Raw genomic sequence first — 15,377 nt, forward strand, 5'->3', positions numbered from 1 at the left:
GACAGCGCAGGACAAGCTGTGCTGGACATGGCCAAAGGCCCTGGCAAGGCTGGCAGTGGCCAGGAGAAGCCAAGCCTTGGTGCCCTGGGGCACAGCAGCGTCTTGCCACCAAGGGCTGTGAGGAGGAGACACCTTGTCCTGAGGCACTGGGGCCTCCTGGCACAGCCCCAGCCAGGCTGGGCACTGTCATCCCTTGTCCTGCCCTCAGCATCCCTCCCTATGCCAGTGCTCCCGGCAGAGCCCTGAGCAGGCGGGGAGGGACAGGATCTGCCTTCCCTGGGGCTGGGGCTCAGGCCTTGGCCTTTCTGCTGCCTCCAGCCAGCCCAGGCTCTGCTCAGCAGCTGAGCTGCCTACACAGAGCCTCTGCCTCCCTGCACTCCTGGCCTCAGGGAGCTGCTGGGAAGAGGCCCTGGGGAGCCTTGGTCAGGAATGGCCCTGGGCCCTCCTTCATGCTCCCAGGGACGGCAGGTTCTTCAAAGGACTTGGGCTTTTGCCTTGGAGTCCTGAGAGGTTTGTGCAATCATGGCCTGCAATTATCTGCTGGAATTAGTCTCTGTTGTCAGGAACAACACTGAGTGGGGCTCATTAATGCTTCAAGGTACTGCAGTTCTTTTAAGGTACTTGGTGTTTCCCTTTTGATACAGACTCTGTGGGAGGTTTGTGCAATCATGGCCCCAATTATCTGCTTTAATGAGTCCCTTGAGAGCTTTGTACTGACACTCAGTGGGGCTCATTAATGCTTTGAGATACTCAACTTTTCTAAGGTACATTAGAATTTCCTTTCCAAAGTGAGCGGGTTTTGTGCCATTTTGAGTCTCTGAGAGGTTTTTCTGCCATCCTGGCCTCCACTTCTCCCCTCCAAGGAGTCCATGAGGAGCCTGCATTGGGCTGGACCTCAGTAGGACCCATTTATGTTTTGAGACATTTTGGGGTTTTCTTCTGACTTGGACTCCTGGAATGGTTTGTGCTATCTCCTCGCAGGCCCTGAGATTCCAGGGCTCAGCTCCAAATGCACCATGGGGCTCATTGGGATAAAGCAAGTCCTGACAAACCACGGCTCTGCCTTGATTTCCTTCCTGTCTGGGGCAGTTCATGAGGAAGTTTGTGTAGTTGTCTTGGTTCACCAATTTGAGATTTCTCCATCAATGCATTAATTAGTGTGTAGGTTCACTGTTGGCTAATTACCAGTGCACTCACTAGCATACACTTACTCATTTCTTGCTGTGAGATAGGATTAGGAGAATGGCAAAGTAGGCTCAAAACTTTAAAAGGTTTTGAAGAAAAGTTCATTAACAGCAACTAAAAGAATGAGTAATGAGGATCAGAACTGTCAGAACACTTTTTCTCTCCATACAACCTGACAATGTAAAGAAGCAACATCTAAAATTTTTAGTCAGTTTACCACCTCTAGAATAGTCTTTCTTCACTTCACTTAGGGAGAAAAGTTCCTCATGTTAATGTTATGGAGACTTCTCCACAAGAAAACAGTTCTCTCATGGCTTTTCATTTCCACGAATAGCAGCTGCCTGGAAAAATCTGCAATTGTACAGTCTCTCCCATTTTTTCACAGCCTTTCCCACAGCTGTGTTTATGGGCCATGTCAGCTTATGGGGTATTAGTTTAAAGATGAGCTGTTTAAGAGCAAAGGTTCTCTTCATCTATTTCTGAAATAATTTTCATCTCTGGGAACTGAGGTCTTCTCTCCCTGAGGGTACAAGGTCTTACCACTCTGTTCTTTTTCTCTGTTCAAACTTCTCATGGGATCACAGCTACTTCAACATTTCCTTACTTTAGCACGGAGGCCTTTGCTGAAACAAGATGTTGCAGGTAAAAATGATCAAGCCAAATTTCATAATTAATAAAAATAGATGTTTATCTCACAACTGAGATTAGGTCTGAGATAAAAAACAGTGCCGAGTCCGGGATCAGCACTGGGTGAAACACAGGTCCGACTTTTAAAGCATAAGGTCTCCTATGTTCACGCCGACCATCCTGTTAGATTGCTTTTTATACAGTTTACTCTGCCCGGGGCAGAGTTCCATTTTCTTCCTTTCAGAATTTCACATATTTATGTGGAGTCTTTTTCTCTGCCGTGAACTGAACAAAACCATGTCCGGGGAGTGATGTACATCCATGATTGAGTTCCCTGGAATCCACATTGAGATGTATCACTTGATGACTCTGGCTATCTGAATCTTAGATATTTATCACATATTCATCATCCAGGTGTTCCCTGGATCACCTTGAGGAATGACCCATCTCTGGGCTGGCTACCTGTGGGGAATTGTAATTTCTCCTGTAACCCCCCGCCTCCCCCCCACCCCCCACCTTTCCCATCCCCGTCCCTGTCCCCGGGGTCTCCTGCTTTCCTGGGGTGTTTTCCCCACCTCTGTCCTATCCTTATTGGCACCTCCTCCGTTTCTCCTCCCCTGGGGGAAGTAATAGAATCAGAACCCCTGAATGCCACATAGTCAGCACAAACTTGTGAACTGTATGCAGTATTTAAGAGCTTTACAGAAATTAAAGGGGAAAAGGGGAACGATCTTCACAGATTCAAAATATGCATTTGCAGTGGTACACACTTTTGGAAAAATTTGGGAAGAAAGAGGGCTACTTAACACTCGGGGGCGAGGGTTAGTGCATGAAAAATTAATCAGGCAAATTTTAAAGGCCATTAGAGGGCCAGAAGCAATTGCCATAGTCCACGTGAAAGGGCACAAACAGGAATGCAGTTTAGGGCCCAAGGAAATAACTTAGCAGACAAAGAAGCTAAAAGCGCGGCTTTACTGAAGGTAAGTACCCCGGGAATCAAAGAAGGGAAGGTCTGGAAATATCCCCCACATCCTTCCCCAAAAGAAACTGAGGGGGACGAAAAAATAGGAGGCCAGCTAGAAGGAGGTAAGTGTAAATTGCCCAATGGGAGGGGGCTATTGTCTAAAGATTATACCAGAAAATCCCTAAGGAGACTACATCAACAGACACACTGGAGAGCTCAGGCCCTGACAGAGCAATTCCCGAGATTCTTCAAGTGTAAGGGGATTTATGAATTTGTGAAACAAGAGGTGTAAGGGTGTATGATTTGCCAAAAAGTTAATCAGGCAAGTCGAGAGAATGAATTAAACACTAAAAGCTCAATTGGTTAAATTGATTTTGGAAACAAAATGTCCTAGTTAAAATGCCTCCCCTTAGTCCTTTTACATTTTCGGACCCTGTCTCATTCTGAGACTGGGCTGTCACCCTTTAAAATGCTATATGGGATGCCCTATGAACACGGCATGCTGGTGGGGCACCCGAGGGTAGAAGATGGACAGATCCAGCCGTACCACATGTCCATGAACAAGAATCTGCAGGAATTGTGAAAGCAGAGAATAATAACACAAAGTACCCCCTTTGGTTTCTCCATACATAAAGTGCAACCCAGGGACAAGGTGCTCATCAAAACTTGGAGAGAGGATCCTTTGTCACTCATTAGGAAGGCTTTTGTTGTGTTTGGTTTGGTTTTGTCCTCTTAACTACAGATACAGCAATACAAACCCAAAGGGTTTGTGTGATAAATGCCAGGAGGAAGAACAGTGCCTGACTAGCCGTGTTTTAGGGCTTACCACTAGTCTGGGCATACTTGAAGTTGATTCCTTAGTGTGGTTTCACCTATTCCAAAATGGGGTGAAAGGAAAACTAAGGTCAAAAGCTCAGATCATTACTGCTGAGTGCCGGAGATTAAACAAAGTACCCTGCAGCGCAGACTCAGTTAAACTATCAAGGTGGGGCATCTTTAAACGGAGGTATGCAGCTCGGGCCAGGTACAACACCACAGACAACTACTCCTGCTGCCGAGAAGATGGTTTACCCTGCCGCTGGTTGCAACCCAGTTGGGCGAAGGCAGAGGCAGAGGAGTTTTCATAGTGGGGGTCCTGATGATCCTGAGTCTAGCAATGTGCCTCAAAATTAGTACACATTCAGGTTGCTTACCCAGCACGGATGTACGAGGCCCCGGGGCGAGGACGTACCATGCGTACAAAATGCCCGGAGGGGACAAGGGGAATCGGGGGCTCCAACATTCCCGGCCCCAGGAACTGCAGCCAGGACAAGATAAGAGGACATAGTCCCATCAATGGCACTCAACAGGGGAAGTGTAAGAAAATAAAGTGTGATCTAAAAAGGGCGACCCCTAAGAAAAGGCAGTCAGAGCACAAAATATGCAAGAGGAATGCCGAACGAATACTTGTCCCTGTCTGTGATAAATGTAATCGCACAGTATGGGTTGGGGGGAAAATGGAGTCAGTATTTGTAGCTTATTTTCAGGCTAACCCACTGTGTTATGATAATAATCAATTGGGAATGTGTGTGATGGGTGGAAAGACATATTGGGTTGGAGGGAATTCGAAATATAAGAATAAATTGTCCCTCGAAAATGAACCAGTTATCCTTGACCTTTTAGAGGATCAGGATGACAGGGTCTGTCTGCAACATGATAGGACATTCTGCTTCTCAAGAAATAAAGAGGGGGTGGACCTGGAGAATAAAATAAAGCAGGTGGCACAAGAACTAAAGAGACCATCAGAGGCTTGGCAACTGAAATCAAAAGGGTAAACACGTTCCAGTGCAAAAGTGGAACTCCATCCTCCAAGCATCCTGATGGGACCATTTGTTTGATAGTACTTGGGGGGAAAAGGTCATATTTTTTGCATTGTGTTCAATAGCTGGAATCATATTCCTGCCCTGCATGGTACCCTGCTTTATCAGATTAATACACTCAGTGGTACAAGTGATGCAGGTAGCAGCCATGCCCACGGACCCAGAGTGTGCAACTGGAAAAATAAGTCAGGTATCTAAAATAATGAAACTAGGTGAAGAAAACCCACACAGCAGAGCAGCCGAAGCCTATGCCAAATTCGAGGGGCAAGTAAAAGAAGAAGGGAATACTTACAGGCTTTACCAAGAAATTCCAAAAGAAGAATGGGGTGATGGGAACTAAGAGGGAACTGAGCGTTCTTTCTCTTTAGGTAAGATTAAAAGTAATTGCACTAAACTAAGGGAAGAAATCATTAAATATAGAGTTTTTAGGCATGAATTGATGGGTTAATGTAGAAGGGTAGGGATTGTTATATGTAATAAAGATAAATCATGCCAGTAGAATGATATGTATGTAATATTTTATATTATTAAGAAAATGTACCTGTCAGCACTGGGGGGGTTTGTCTGACATATGTGGAAACTGGTCCCCGATAAAACCTCAGGATGGGGAATGGGTGAGCAACAAGGCAAAACAAGGAAGTAGTGTTAGGAAGGGTAAAAGTAGGACACAGAGGGCTCAGAAAGCAATGCAAAGTCCAATGCAAGCCTTGCGTTACCTTGCTCGCCCATGCACAGTAAGGAGGAGATGGCAGGGCAAGGACAAGAAACAAAGGGATAGGAAGTTCAAGGTTGTGGATGGGTGAGGAAGGCAATGCAAGGCAGTGGAGTTGAAGGAAGGACAAGGGAAAGGCAAAAAGGGGTTGCTAAGACAAGGCAGGGAGAGTAGAAAAGGCAAGGCAAGTCAAAGGAAGGAAAGGCAAGGCAAAGCAAGGCTAGGGAAGAAAGGGGTAGGGAGGTGAATGTGGGGGATGGGTAAGCAAGGCAATGAAAGGGAATGGTGGTAGGAAGGAAAAGGAAAAGATACACAGGGGTCAGTGAAGCAGTGTCAGGTAAGATTAGGCAAGGTCAGTAGGACTAAGCAGGGGAAGACAAGACAATGGAAGGGCAGGGAAGATAAATTTAGCTATGTCAAGGTGGGGATAGGCATGCAAGGCATTCCTGTTGCCTTGCCTTGCCCATTTTACACCTTCCTTGCTTTATTTTGCCATTCACATCCTTCTCGTCCCTTGCCTTGCCTTCTGCAGCTATGTATTGCCTTACTGATCTCTCATGTCTTTCCCTTGTCTTTCCTATGACTCCATTGCCTTGCATTGCCTTGATCACCCATCCCCTATCTTGACTTTTCTTCTGCTATTTTCCCTGGCTTTGCCTTCTGTTGCCTCCTTCTCCTGAATCTCACTTCCTTGCCTACTCCTGCCTTGCCTTGTCTTGCCTTTCTTACCCTACCCCAAATATTTTTGCCATGCCTGACCATCCCTACTCTTGCTTTACTGAAGCCTCTGTGTCCTTCCATTGCCCATCTTACAATTCCCTTATCTTGCATTGCACTGCTCACTCATACCCTACCTTCACTTTCCTACTCCTTTTTCCCCTGCCATTGCATTACTCCTCCTTATTCTCTTTCCCTTGCCTACCTGTCACTTGCCTTGCCTTATAGGCCCAGCCCTTTTCTTGCATGGCACTGCTACCCCTCCCTTGCCTTGCATTACCTTGCAGACCCTTTGCCTCACCATCGTCATCTGCTTACTTCTTTCTTCTCCTCCATTGCCTTGCCAGTCCCACCCCTCCTCTAACTTGGCTTGCCTTTCCTATTCCAACCCTGAATTGCTGTGCCAACCTCTCTCTGTGTTCCCTTGCACTTCCTACCACTCCATTGTCGCAGTCTTCTCTCGCTCTGATCCCTAGTTTGGCTTGGCTGGGGGAACTGGCAAAACAAATGAGGAATGGGTACCATGGTCTTGCCCAAAAAATAAAGACTTTAATAACAAAATAACAAATGTGGAAATCTGCCTAGTCTGGGGGCAAGATCCAAAGACCCAGGGGCATGGTGAACGAAACAAGGCAGAGGGGTCTTCTGAGGGCAAGGGTCCAATCACAAACTTGGAACATGACCTTACACACAACAGGTTCCAAACCAACTGAGAACAAGAACCAGAAACCTGACCAAATGTTGGATAGTTCTATTAACATATTGACTCCCATGGCCCCACTCGTCTCACCATGACCTGACTAGGTGTCCTGTTCCTCGTGGTCTCATACTGAGGCCAAACCACCACTCATTCCAGCCAGGTGTGTTTCCACATCTTCCCCTCTCTTTAGAAAATTTTTCTGTAAAGATTTATGGACAGCTCTTAATAGACAACTTACAAAAAAGAGTAACAATAGAAACACAACAACAACAGCTCCAAAAATCAGTAAACCCGTCTGACCAAAGATAAAGCCCAACCAGATAAGTTCCATTTTTTGAATAGTCATTTCAGCCAGTCTTCATCATCTTCTATTTGCAGTTTCTTGACTCCCTCTCTGAGAATTTGGATGCTTTTGTGTATGGACTCACTTGCTGTGAGCTGAAAGATTCATGCAGCACATACCAGGAAATTTCCCTGTTCCGGTGCAGCCCAAGTCCAGAAATTTGCTGGCACACAAATCCAAAACCAGGCATAGACATGGTGCCTACACCAACCCAATCTTGTATTTGCTGACACCGCCAGTGCCCAGATCCAGAATTTTTTGGATTCCTGAACAGCATAATTCCAGCAACATGCTGGCAGTGAAAGTTAAAATCAGGCAATTTCCCAGTGCCAGCACTTTCCCTGCCCAGATCTGGCATGCATTGGCACTTTCCCAGTGTCAGCACAACCCAAATGCAGCAATTTTCTGGCAAAGAAAGCCAAAACCTGGTAGCTTCCCGGTGCTGGCATTAGCACTGCCCAGATCTGGTCTGTTGGGGTTGGTTTAAAAGAAGAAGGAGACCTTGATGTAAAGCCTTGGGAAAACCCTCTCTGGTTAGGGTGAGCAGGAGCTCCCACCCATAATCCTCTTGTTCAGTTATGCAGACTGTTACTAGAAAGTTCTGACTTCTCTTTGCCACCATTGCTTACTTTTTACTGCAAAAATTGTCATATTCTGAATCGTTCCTTCCTCTTGGATCCTGCCCTCAGATCCCGCCTTTACCCCTCCCCATATAAAAATGCATCAATATCCCTGCTAGACACTGGACCCAGGCTTTCTTCTCATTCGCTCTCTGTACTCTGCACGCCGTCCTGTTTGTTGTGTTCGCCTTCGTTGAACTTCTATTTCCAGACAACCAGATCAAAGCAGTCTTTCTTTGTAAAGTCACCAGAGCCAGTTCTCGGGGAAACCACTGGTCATCCGTCTGCGTGAGGACCAGAAGGTTTCACTGGTGTTTGCTGGCACCTCCAGTGCCCAGATCTGGATATTTCCCTCTTCCGTCACCGCTCATGTCCAGCAATTTGCTGGCAAAGAAAGCTAAAACCTGGCAAATTCCCGTTGCCCGGCACCATCCAGTCTGGGGTTTGCTGGCACCAGGACCCCAGGAAGGAAGGAAGGAAAAGAGGAAGGGGTCCAGATCCAGTCCTTCCTGGCACCTGGAGCCTGAAATGTGGTCTTTGCTGGCACTGCCAGTGCCCAGATCTGGAAATTTCCCTCTTCAGGCACAGACCAAGTGCAGCAATTTGCAGGCACAGAAATCCAAAACCTGGCAACTTCCTGGCACTAGGTCTAGCCCTGCCCACATCTTGTTTGCTGCGCCAGTACCCAGGTTTGGAAATTTCCTGGTGCCAGCAGTGCCCAGATCTGGCAGATTTCTCTTGCTGGTAACAACATGGCCCAGATCTGGTGTTTACTGGCCCCGCCAGCGCCCAGATCTGAAAACTTCTTAGTGCCAGCACATCCCAAGTCCAGTGATTTGCTGGCACAGAAAGCCAAAAGCCAATAATTTCCAGTTCCAACACCACCCAGGTGTGGTGTTTGCTGGCACCACCACTGCCCAGATTTGGAAATTTCTCGGTGTCTTCACAGCCCAGGTGTAGCAATTTGGTTTTTAGCTAGCTGAGGCAGAGAAGGCTCAGCTCGGACTGTGGCTTTCCTTTTTCTTGGAACTGTTTAAACCTGCTCTGGACTGAAAACCCAGAAAAACACTGGCAGCTCACACCTGTGGCCCACCGAGATCTGGGACCCTGCATTCCAGGGCCAGAGGGACTGAGAAGAGACCGAGTGAGCCAACTACAACCCACAAAAAGGACTTTCTGAATTGCCATCTCTTCAGAACTGTGTGGGGTTTTATTTCATATTAGTCACGCTTGTGAATACTTTACTTGTTAAATACACTGCTTTTTTTTCACTTTTCTCCAGGGAAGTCTTCTCCTGAAATAGTAGGGGGAGGGGCTGCTTGAACTTCATTTGTAGACGGACTCCTTTTGGAGGTTTCCTCACAAAATTTGCCCTAAACCAGGACAAACAGTCACAATTGTGCCACTTCACCAGTGGCACAACTCCCCCACCCCCCAGGAAAAGAAAGGACATGTAAAGTTCTCCAGACATTTGGCCTGCTTTGCTGCAAAAGTCGTGCTGCACACACAGTGCAGTGTAGAAAGCCAAGAGAAGCTGCAGTAGGTGGCAAATCTTGGGACAGAAGCTCGACCTTGCTCTCCATGAGAGTTTCTCGACAAGAGCAGACAGGGGAAGATTTCTGGAAAAGTGGAACAGCTTTGCAGAAGTGAAATGAAAATGAAAGAAACTATCTAAGATGTTTTCCTCTTTATTTCTATGCTCCCCTTTTCCATGTTGCACGACTTCTCCATGCCATGAATTCCAAATGCATCTCACCTCTAAGATGGGTCACTTAGCAAGTTATAAACACTCTAAAACACCAGGAGCTACACGCAGTTTTCCTTCCCCTGTTTCTACTGGAAAGCAACGCTGGAGACGTAAGTGCAGTGCTTGGGTCAGGTATGAATCCTACACCAAGGGAATGTGCCCCAATAGTGTTTGAACCTCAGCAAGGACAATGCACAGGAGCGACACAGCGCAGGGGATTCCTCTGCCAGTGTGCAGGAGTCAGGACTCTGGATCTGGGCTCAACACTGCAAAGTTCCCGTGTTTGGACAGATGAAGGAGCTGTCCCCGGGGCGCGCGGGGCTCGGCCGTGGGGCGAGCGGGGAACGGACACGCGGACAAACGGCCTCGGTGCTTCAGTTGCAGAGGCAGCAGCGGCGGCGGCGGCAGCGGCGGCAGCAGCAGCGGCAGCAGCGGCAGCAAAAGCAGTTTTTCTCTTCTTTCTCTTTCTCTTCTTTCTCTTCTTTCTCTCCCGCTGTCCTCTCGGTGTCCCTTACCCGCTGTCCCTCCCCTCTCCCCGCCTCCTTCTCCCCCATGCCGGGCCGGGCCATGCCCCCGGCCCGCCCCCGGCCCCGGGCGGGGCTGCCCCGTCCCCGTCCCCGCCCGCCCCGCCGCGGTCTCGCCTCCGCCCGGCTCTGGCTGTGCTGGCAGTGGCGCTGCTGGGCGGGCATCAGTGCCTGGGGCTGGGCCCTTTGGCTCCGCCTGGCCCGAGCCCGGCCCCGGCCCCGGCCCCGGCCCCGGCCCCGGCCCCGGCTCCTCCCGGGCCCCGCGGAGGACACACGCGGCACGGCCGCTGCCGCCTCCGCCGCGGCTTCCCCGGCCCGAGCTCCGCCGCTGCTCAGCAGCGCGGCCGCCGGCCCCGAGCCTCCCGTGTCCCGTTCCCAAGACCGAAGGCCTGGGGATGGCCGGCCCGAGGCGGTTGAGGGGCGCTCGGGGGCCGCTCCTGGCCCCGGGCCGAGCGCTGACAGCCGCGTCCCGCCCGCAGGGAAGGCGCAGGAGGCGCTGCAGCAGCGGTACCGAGTGGGTTCGCTGCTGGGGCGCGGCGGCTTCGGCAGCGTCTTCGCAGCCACGCGGCTCTCGGACGGTGCCCCGGTGAGTGGCGGGGCCGGCGGGGGGCGCAGGAGGAGGAGGAGGAGGAGGATGGAGGAGGAAGAGAAGGAGGAGGCGGAAGGAGAAGGAAGCAGGAGGATGGGGCTCGGCAGGGCGGGCGGCGAGCTGAGCCCGGTGGTGCGTTTGGCTTGCAGGTGGCCATCAAAAGGGTGCCACGGAACCGCATCCGGCACTGGGACGAGCTGGTGAGTGAGCGGGGCCAGCGGGAACAGCCGGGCCGTGCCGGGCGGGGATGAGGCGAGGCCCGGCATGGGGGAAGCCACCAGGACCCCTCGATGGGGAGCGGGCGTGGGGCCAGCGCAGGGCACAGAGCATCCCGGGCTGGCTGAGGGGTTCCCCAGCCCTGGCACGACATCAGTCCCACTGGTGGCACCGTGGTCCTCCCACAGCCCGACGGCACCAGCGCACCCCTGGAGATCGTCCTGCTGGACAAGGTGTCCACTGGCTTCCCTGGCGTGGTCCAGCTGCTGGAGTGGCTTGAGCTCCCCAACAACATCGTGATGGTGCTGGAGCGGCCGGAGCGGTCTCAGGACCTCCTGCATTTCATTCGGGCACGGAGGTTCCTTTCTGAAGAGGTGGCACGGCAGCTGTTCCGCCAGGTGCTGGAGGCCGTGCGGCACTGCACCAGCCAAGGGGTCCTGCACCGTGATATCAAACCAGAGAACATCCTGGTTGACCTGGCCACTGGCCAGGCAAAGTTGATTGACTTTGGCTGTGGCACCTACCTGCAAGACACAGCCTACACTCACTTTGCAGGTGAGCCTGGGCAGGGGTCTGCTCCCGGTCCCACCATCTCATGGCCCAGCATCTCACAGGCCAAGCTGGGTGTGGCAGCGAGGATCCTCCCTTTTGCTGCCAGTCAGGGTACTGAGTCTTCAGCTGAGTTGCTTTTGAGCAGGGCTGGGTGGGGAGGCATCTTCCAGCCCCACTGGCAGCCTTTGCCCACCACTCTGCCTGGGGCTGGGGTTAGAGCAGCAGCAGCCAGCCTGACAAAAGCACCCGTGCGTGGGGCTAGCAGAGGAGGGGTCCAGGACCAGTGCACCAGCCAGTTTGGTGTGCAGGCGAGAGGAAGGGCTTGGGCTGCTCCACTCACCTTGTTTGTCTTGGCTTCATAATATTTTTGGGGCACTGCAGGCAGGGAGGATAAGGACATGTTTTTTTCCCCCAGCCCTGAGTGGGTTTTTGCTTTGCATGTCATGGTCAGGCCTTGCCGGGGCTTCTGCTGCCCTCTTCCAGCACCAGTGGCTTCTTGTCCAGCCCTGAGTTTGTACACAAGTCCCAGGTGCTGGCGAGAGTGCAGCAGTCGCCCCGTGTGCCACTGGGGCAGCCCCTACACGCCCAGGGATGCTGGGGCCAGGCTCTGGAAGCAGCAGCATCCCCCTGATGAACTCCATCTGTATTCCACAGGAACACTGTCATACAGCCCCCCGGAATGGACCCACTTGGGCTGGTACTACGGAGAGGCAGCAACGATCTGGTCCCTGGGCATCCTGCTGCACCAGATGGTCTGCGGGCAGCACCCTTTCAGGAGGGGCCGGAAGATCAGCTGGGACCATCAGCTCTCGCTGCCACAGCGGCTCTCTCCAGGTGGATCCTCATCTCTGGCCACGGGGGAATACCAGTGCTGGGAGACAGCAGCAGCTCGTGAGCATCTCGCTCTGGCAGCCGCTGAGGAGGTGGCACATGTCCTGCTCTCCTGCTCTCCTCCACAACAGGGAATTGATGGGAAAGTTTAGGCACAGCTCTGAGCACAAAAGCAGCATGGCCTGGGCATGGGAAGAGTGGGGCAAAGCAGACAGGAGCCTTCTCTAGCTGACCGGTGGTTTCTGGTTTCTCTGCCCAGAGTGCCAAGATCTTATCAGGTGGTGTTTATCCATGCACTTCTTGGACAGACCTTCATTAGAAGACCTGTTCTATGATCCTTGGATACAGGATATTCACCTGCCATAGAAGAAGGGAGAGAGCCACATGCACACTTTGCTCCAGGGCCCTGGTAAGTTACAGGTCCACACATGCCCTGGCAATCAGAAGCAAGGAAACCCAGACTTTTTTCCCTGCCTGTATCAATGCACTGGGATCTTTGGGTGGGAACACACAGCCCTTGTGCTGCAGCTGAGCTGCTCTGCCCAGCACTGGTGGCTGCCATCCGAGCTGGTTTTGCGTGTCCTGCTTCCCTGACAGCTGGGGCCCTGGGCAGAACCCTGACAGGGAACCCTGACAGGCAGAACCCTGACAGAACCTCCCCAGGGAAGGAGAAGGAGCCCCTGGAGAAGCTGTACCAGCTGGGGCTGCTGCTGCTGGAGACAGTGAGGATGACATCAAGGATGACAAACTCTTCCTCAAGTTGGCCACTGGCAGCTGAAGATGATGGACTTCTGGCACTGTCTTCAAAGCCTGGCTCCACAGCAAATTCGCAGATGAGTCCACAGCCGGGGAAATGCTCCCAGATTTGGGCATTGCACAGCCTGGCTGGGAACAAAAGGTTCCCCCTGTGCTGGGGCAGATGCAACTTCAGTCGCTGCCCAGCTGCTTTTTGGCAGGGCTGGGGGCACGGGTTGGGGTTGGTACAAGATGGGAGTTGGCTCCTGGCCCTGCCAACAGCCCCCAGCACCCAGCATGGCCTGGGCTGGGGCTGGGGCTGGGGCTGGGGCAGCCAGCCTGACACAAACAAACCTCCATGGTGGGAGCAGAGGTGGGATTCCAGAACCTGTGCAGGGGCTGCTTTGCTTTGCAGGCAAGGAAGGGCTTGGGCTGCTCCACTGCCCTTGTTTGCTTTGGGATCACTGTTATTTTGGGGGGCAGTGTAGGAGGGAAGAGAGAAAGTGTGGGCTTCTCTCCCCTTTGGGTGGGATTTTCCCTAGCATGTAGGGGTTGGGCCTTCCTCAGGCCCTTGACAGAGATAAAGAGTTTTTTTCTTGTTTCCCCTTGTCTCTAATCTCTTTTCAACAGTTTGTTGTTTGTTTTTCTAGAGGAAGCGTTCTATGTAAGGTCCAGTCGGGATTGGGAAGTGCCTGGGAGCAGCTGCAGCGTGGATGGGCCGTGCCCTTGGAGAAGGCTGAGGACATCGTTTGGGACCAGCTTTTCTCCCAGCGGAGGATGGCGTGAGGTGAGTCCCCGTCTGCTTGGCATGGTGGGATCAGAGCTTTTGGGAGACAGCAACAAGCACAAGGAGGCTCCTGCTCTGGGCAGCTGCTGAGGGGCTGGATGTGCCGTGGCTGGCTGCAGGCTGGGAATGTCCTGCCCTCCTGCTCTGCTCCCAAAGGCAGCAGTGATGGGCAGCTCTGGGCACAGCTCTGGGCACGGCCAGCATGGCCTGGGCTCTGTGGGCAGCTGGGACAAGGGGACAGCAGCCTTCAGCTGACGGGCAGTTTCTGGTTTCTCTCCTTGCAGCCGGGCTCTGCGGGTGCTGAGGCTGCTCTGGGCTCTGCCAGGGCTCTGCTGGGCTCTGCCCTGGGCACAGCTGGGCTGGCTGTGCCCTCACATTGCTCTGACAGCTTTGCATCAGACAAGCCTATTCCGAGCACAGTGCCTGAGCTTTCTGCTTTGGCAGGTGAGTGAGACTCCCCTGCAGGCCAGGAGATTGCAGCTGGGGACACACATCCAATTGGCAAGGACCCAAACTCCCCATAGTCCCAGCTGAACCCCTGAATCTCCACAGGAATGCCTGGATCTCCACTATTCATTCTTCATTTATTTTTGGCTGGAATCGTGCAGTTGCACTTTCTTCCTCCTCTAGACGTGCCACGAGTGGCCAAAGCTGGCAAGTGAGCCGTGTTCCTGAGGCAGTGCAGTCTGGAGCTGATGGATGGAGAATTGCCCTTCCCACTTCCAAACCAGAGCAAAAAGCCGTAAGTGGGATTTTTCATCTGTAAGAAACCCCTGACAATTTCAGAGGGAATGTGCAGCTCATTCACAGAGTGAGAAGGAAGGTCATCTTCTAAAAGATTTGGGGTTTGACAGAGTTTAGATTCCCAGTCCTGCCTGGAGCTCGAAGGGCCCCAATCAATTTTCTATTGCTTTGACCTCAATTTAAAATAACAATGTTGGAAACAAACCCCAAAAACTGTAAAAAAGGCTGTTGAGGTCAGTAAGATGGATCCATGCCATCAGCACATTTACAATGTAAATAACTGAGTTCTCTTTTTAAAAAGATCATTTACTTCTTAATGCAAAGTTACAGAAGTTGTTTCACTAGCACTTGGATTTTACTTGTATCTTTTACAATTCATCTAATTGTTTGTTTTTTTTTTTCTTTACCTTTTTTTTTTCTTTAAATAGAGGTCCTGGCCCTCTTCCAGCCAAAGGGGAAAGGGCCCCACCAAGCCTTGTTACCCACAGACAGCATGATAAAGCTGAACACTAAAGGACCTTGGAGCATTATACTGTAATTAAAAAGGTGCCAGCTCCATGGACAACAGAATTATTGTTCCTAACTTGAATGAGATTGAGCAAAAAGAATGAAGAACGGTGTCACTAAAGTACTACTGACGTTTGCCAAAACACTTCCAGAGTTTCACCAAGAGATCAGTCATCACAAATGTTTTGGAAATTTAAAGACCAAGGTAGCCAAAGCACTCATTGTCACTAATTGCTGGGTATGTTCTCAGCTGAAGTTGGGAGGAATGGGGTTCCCTTGGAGGGCCCACCCTGTGGGGTGGCCAAAACTCTGTCAATGGGCTCTGCCTCGTAACGGAGTCAATGAAGGGACAGTTACAGAAACCTGTGCTGTGGGACACGGGAATACAACGATCAGTGTGACAGGATTCACTCAGATT

General features: G+C 51.4%; 1 long non-coding RNA gene across 2 annotated transcripts; it reads left to right on the plus strand.

Annotated features, from left to right (window-relative positions):
• The first annotated feature begins 13,308 nt into the window (after window positions 1–13,308).
• Window positions 13,309–15,122, plus strand: LOC140681200 (uncharacterized). Of its 2 annotated transcripts, XR_012052439.1 has the most exons (4): window positions 13,309–13,708; window positions 13,993–14,152; window positions 14,339–14,450; window positions 14,881–15,122. It is a non-coding gene; the product is annotated as an uncharacterized lncRNA (long non-coding RNA). The 2 variants fall into 2 exon arrangements; XR_012052438.1 differs by lacking the exon at window positions 13,993–14,152.
• The last annotated feature ends 255 nt before the right edge of the window (window positions 15,123–15,377 follow it).

The sequence above is a fragment of the Taeniopygia guttata genome, chromosome 32 (assembly GCF_048771995.1).
Source record: "Taeniopygia guttata chromosome 32, bTaeGut7.mat, whole genome shotgun sequence".
NCBI classification, from domain to species: domain Eukaryota; kingdom Metazoa; phylum Chordata; class Aves; order Passeriformes; family Estrildidae; genus Taeniopygia; species Taeniopygia guttata.